The sequence below is a fragment of the Bufo gargarizans genome, chromosome 4 (genome assembly GCF_014858855.1).
Source record: "Bufo gargarizans isolate SCDJY-AF-19 chromosome 4, ASM1485885v1, whole genome shotgun sequence".
NCBI lineage: Eukaryota > Metazoa > Chordata > Amphibia > Anura > Bufonidae > Bufo > Bufo gargarizans.
In genome coordinates this window covers 341,290,429-341,296,747 of record NC_058083.1, presented here as the reverse complement: position 1 = coordinate 341,296,747, position 6,319 = coordinate 341,290,429, and positions in this window count along the sequence as shown.

Sequence of the window (6,319 nt, the reverse complement as noted above, 5' to 3'; positions counted from 1 at the left end):
ATACTGGCACAGTAACTCTACAGTGAACAGAATTGATTAACTCTGAATATTGGTGCACTGCACACTTATGTACACGGCGATAAATTAGACCCGCCTGTAATACTCACAGCACAGTAACTCTACAGCGAACAGAATTGATTAACTCTGAATATTGGTGCACTCCTACACTCTGAAAACTGCTTGGCAATAGCTCCAGTGCCAGGAGCACGCAGCTCTGACAACTCTGTACTGGGCTGAGCTTGTCACTGCAGCGCTGCTCTCATGGAAGTCAGTGGGAACAGCACTGCAGTGATGAGTTCAATCCACTGCAAAGTACTGTAGATGGAGCTGTCTGTTTTCAGGGGTATTGCAAAACAGCTGATTGGCAGAGGTACAGGGTCCTGAGGATAGCCCATCACTTAATAAAAGGTGGACAACCCCTTTAAGCATTAACTTATGAACCCCAAAACAGTACATACAGAAAGAATAACATGACCTCTACCATCTGCTTTAATGCAAAACACTTGAGAAGATAAATGGGTATTCCCATCTCAGACAATGCTGGTATATCGCTAGGATATGCCCCCATTGTCTGATAGGTGTGGGTCCCCGCACCTACAATAAGAACAGCCACCCTCCATTCATTTCTATAGGGCTGCCCAAAATAGCCGAGTGCTGGCTCAGCTATTGTCGTCTGCTCCATAGAAATTAATGGGAGCATGGGCCATGCATGCGCGGTGCGTTCCTATTCACTTCTATGGGAGCAGCGCTTGGTGGTGGACAGACCCCGGGAAATCCAGGATCCTCCAGCCAAAACCCTTCCCTGCTTCATTCTCGTTGTAGGTGCGGGTCCCAGTGGTGGGACTCGCACCTATCAGACAATGGGTGAATATCCTAGCGATATGCCCCCATTGTCTGAGATGGGAATACCCTTTTAAATACTTTTATACTGATCAGTGGGGGGTCTAACACCCAGAATCCCCACTGATCAGCTGTTTGATAACCACATTTTTACCACATTGAAATAAATTAACTTTCTGCTGCCCTGTTACTTTGCTATCTGAGGTTCATCTCTCATGTGTACACTAGATTTATCATAAATACAGTAGAGTTTTTAATATAAATAAATTAGAATATTCATTTATTTTTATTGACATGACAACTTATGGCTAATACAAAAAAAACAGTTTTCATCCTGGACAACCCCTTTAAGTAAACAAGATTTTTGCTATTAACAGTAACTCACCATGATGTACAGTATATAAATGTATGTCACGCAGACACAAGCAGTAGATGAGAACTAGGGGTCACCTTTATAACAGCTGGTATCACTTTTTATCCTAGGCATGTAACCACTTAGATGCCGAAACATGTAAAGTGTTTGACAGAGAAAAGGCTTTTCTCTCTTAGTCCATTGGTGCCCAGTTACATAATCATGGGGTGCCAATGGGTTATTGTGGCAGCCGAGGGCCTAACAAAGGCCCCAAAGTCTGCCATGAGCTTCTGTCCATTAGCCCGTACAATAGATTGCTTGTCAGTGTAATATAGACATGCAATAAATGCTTTTGAATACAATTTAGTTGAATGCATTATGTGAGCTATCAGAGGGATAAAAACGTAAAACTAAATTTAATAAAGTTTTGTTAAGAAAAAAGTCTCCCCCCTCCAAAAAAAAAACAACAACTAAAAAACATGAAATTATATAAACTAATACAAAATCAATAGAAAAATAAAAGAAATAGCTATTAGAATGTGACAATTAAAAAATGAAAAGAATAGCTTGGTCTTTCCTATGAGAAATGTTCTAGATTTTTTTAAACCAGCCCCTGGATCTGAATACTTTTGTAATTACATGTAATAAAAAATTTTGTATAGCCAGTGAATTATTTATTAAAATCTGTTTGTATAGCGCCACCTGCTGTTTGTTTTTTTCCAAAGCTCTGTCCCCCTCACTGAGATGGATGCACATGCTCAGTTCCATCCTTCTGTTGGCAACTGCTTTCAGGGAGTGAAACATAGTGGTGGTAGCATCATGCCTCGAGGATGCTTTACTTCAGCAGGACAGGGAAGCTGGTCATAGTTGATGGGAAGATGGATGGAGCAAAATACAGGGCTATCCTGGTAGAGGCTGCAGAAGACTTGAGACTGGGGAGGAGATTTACCTTTCAGCAGGACAACGACCCTAAACATACAGCCAGATCTACAATGGAATGGTTTCGATCAGAGCATATTCATCTGTTAGAATGGCCCAGTCAAAGTCCAGACCTAAATCTCGTTGAGAATCTGTGGACTTAAAAATTGCTATTCACAGACTCTCTCCATCCAATTTGACTGAACTTGAGCTATTTTGCAAAGAAGAATGGGCAAAAAATTAAAGCCATTAGATGTGCAAAGCTGGTAGAGACATACCCTAAAAGACTTACTACCTGTAATTGCAGCGAAAGGTGGTCCCACAAAGTATTGAATCGGGGGGTGGGGGGCTGAATATAAATCCACACAATCAGATTTTTATTTATTACAAATTTGGAAAACCATGTATCATTTTCTTTCACTTTACACATACTTGCTACTTTGTTTTGGTTTATCACATAAAATCCCATCTAAAAGGCTATGTACACACCATTTTATTTTATTATTGCATTGTACTCATTTTGAGCTAAAAATAATATTGGTCTTTATTGAAAATATAAAGTCCTTTTTTTCTGTACAGAGCTGAGATGCTCTAGTATCACCCTTTGGATTTTCTGTCTTTTCCGTCAGACCAGGAGCTGACGGACTCCTTATCTCTGACCTTATAAACGTTCATTATAGCTCAGTTCTTATCTTACTAATAATAAGGTTTCCTAAATAAGTGTTTATGACCTCTTAGTAGTTTATTAGATGACCCCCACAAAGTAAACGTACCAGTCACACAGCTAGAAAAACAGTTAACCCTTTGTGACAGAACAGCTCAATATTATTAATAAAGGCCCATCAAAAAAAAAAAAAAATTTAAGCCAAAAATAAGTCACATGCACATAGCCTTTAAGTTTGTGGGTATAATGTGAAAACAGGTGGAAAGTTCAAGGGGTATGAACACTTTTTTAAGGTACTGTATGTGAGGTACTGGGCTGGTTCCAGCTTTGTTAAAAAGAGACTCATGCACTACATGATTTCAGATTTTCCTTTTTTACATTTTACATTACAAAAGAAGCAGGTCTTAAGTGTCTAATATTAGGTGTAGTGCTTATATGTATAGGGCATACACAATAACCTTTATATTTTTACGTCTCTATATAAATTGTGTTTGGCTGGTAAGTATAGCTAGTTTATATGACTTACTACAATAAATCCTGGCTGATTTGTGGAAAACATTACACAGCAAAGGTTTATGAGGCAGTAAAATAAAACTAACACTGTATAATCCTTATTAATTGTCAAAATGCCTATTGATGATACATATGAAGGACCACAATCAAAACCTTTAATTTGTAGCAGATAAAAATGACATAATTCGTCAGTCACCTGACTACTTACTGAAACCGTCTTATCTTAATCTCATATACTAGATTTTATAGTTACTACCTGGCATATTGCCTCTATGGTTTACAAGTTTGTAATCCATTAATGGTGACAACTATGATCTTTTATGTGAGAATAACTAGTAAAAAAATATAATAGTATGTCATGGAAAACCACAAAAAGTTAATGAAGATCAGTAAAGAGACACATCACAATAAATATGGCCTCCGTGCTTTGTTATGAGTTACATAATAAAAGACTTATTATAATTTATAAAGTAATAAACATAAAACCAAACAACTTATACCATTTACTGACACAAAACCTTATTCACCAGGCATCAGCTGGGTGACTAATCCTAATAATACCACACTGTGACAAGGGATGGGAGGGCAGGGCGCCATTTTTGTTGTCTTCAACGGTGACCCAACCATCAAAAGAGCTCCTATTTATAAAATAATTTTGTACTACAACTTTTACCTGAACCTGAATATTTTCCAAACCTGCACATGGATAACTATAGCTGACTTGTACTTAAAGGGGTTGTCTGGGCTACAGATGTTGATGACTTATCCTGAGCATAGGTCATCGGCATCAGATCGGTGGGAGGGTCTGACACCCAGTACCCCCACAGATGAGCTGTTTCGTGGAGGTAAGGCACCGGAAACTAGCTGTGCCTCGTACACAGTGTAGTGGCCATGTTGAGGTACTGAAGCTCAGCTTCTATTCAAGTGTTGTAGTATGCCTGCCTCAGAAACTATACAGTGTATGGAGCCTTCTGGGTCCTACACTGTATAGTTTCTGGTACATGCTGGGTGTCCCACCCCCAGCAATACAGTAATGAGTGAGGGTAGCCCTCTTTAACTTCAGTACACATTGGAACAAACCACTATTCATAAAGAAAATGGAAGGGATTAAGGAATTTCAGCTTAGGCTGTGTACACATTAAACTGAATTTAGACAGTCTCCTTTGACCTAGAAGAGGCCAAAACATTGTTCTATTTTTCTCCATCGGCTGGTATACATTGGCTTATGGTACCTTTTTTATTTTTTTATGTAAAGGAAAGCACCGTAGACTGCAATTGTCTGTACAGTGGGCCACCACAAATATTTACCATTGTAGCCACTGGCTATCTAATGATATAGCATATGATGGATGTCTGCATCAGGGGTATACATCAGAGAATGCTCTTGATGTACACCACCAATCAGGGCCGGGAAGACATGTAGGCAAGGGTAGGTACCCGCCTAGAAGCCCCCTTGCAACCCATCATGGGGGCACAATCATGGCCGCTTTTGGTCACCACGACCTTGCGATGGGTCTTGAATGATCACGTCATTCTGTGAGACCCAGGACGTGTCAATACAGGCCAAAGATTGGAAGAGGTTTGTGGCCTGCAGGGGGAACAGGAGTGAGGTGTGTGTGTGTTTTTTTTTTAACTGCACATAGGAGAAGTTGTCATGGCGGTCCCAGATGTCAGTCTCAGTATGGTGATATTAATCACGTACAGTATGGTGGTGCTATCCAGTTATGGAATGGTGGTATTCTAGTAAATAGGGATGCGGCAGTACGCAGCAATATCTGACTATGTTGGATACATTAAACTCCTACCAGACTGCGTGCCACATATGTGAATGTAGTGAAAGAGGCCTAATGCAGGACAAAACAGGTCCTCCAGACTTATAGACACTTTGTCCAAGAGATAATGATGATTAATGAATGTGGAAGGTATGTAAATGTTCCTCAGTACTGAAGTCAGTCATGTCAAAAAGGTAAGGGCATGCCATGTCATTTTTGTGGATATATGAATATATAAAGGTGAACAAGAAGACAATAACAAGATGATTTGGCATTGATTAAATCCTACATACAGTATTTCCAGATGGGTAGTCTACCTCTTAGTGAGAGATCGTTGGCTGTAAGACAAGCCTCTATGACGCACTCAAAGACATTTTTAATAATGTCATTATTAAAAATTTATTTATCGTCATTATCTTTATATCTGAAGGCGCCAGATAGGTGTAGTCACTCATATAGCATATTACCAGTTTTTATCCATTTGGTGGTTTAAAGTGAGCTGTCTTATATATATATTTTTTGTGTACATCAAAGACATTTTTGTCCAGTTCACAGACTTTGAGATGATTGGACAGAGAGAAGCACGATGGATGTTTTGACAGTTTGTGCCATTGTGTTGGGAGGTGTTTGGAGCAGTGGTTATGGGAGGGTATGCACACACGGCGATTAAGCTCCAGATGGCCCAGAAAGGCCACCAGTTTCATCTACTGACGAGCATAAGCAGCTCCACAGTTTTGTTGTCCATCATCCAGACACAGGTGGCACCTTCATTACACACCCCTATCTCTGCCAAGGCTATTTCCGGGAACTTTGGTATCACAGTACCTATCACGTTTCTGCTCTGACAGCCAGCCACTGTAGCCTTTGGTTGCACTGGTGTCGTGAACAAGAAACTTGGAATGCAATGGACAGGAACCGTATTGTATTTCAACTTATTTACTGGCGCTGATCCCTCAACTGTATCTGTGTGTATGCTGCAGTACCGCAATACCTGCTGCCAGAAACAATCAACCACGAACACTATAATACAAGGTACCGTGCCCTACCTTCACCGCTATAAATCCTGTTAACCTTGCTGGAAAGAAACCACAGTCACTTGTCAATACTAAAACAAGATTACCTTGCTATTGAATCCTCCTCTGCGATCTCTATACCACTCCTATTGCAGGCGTAGTTTCAGGATATTTGCGGGTCTGGTATCTCTTTTCGCTGGAGCACGCCCCAGCCAGTGTCATTGCTGCGTGCTACTAGGTTTGAAGG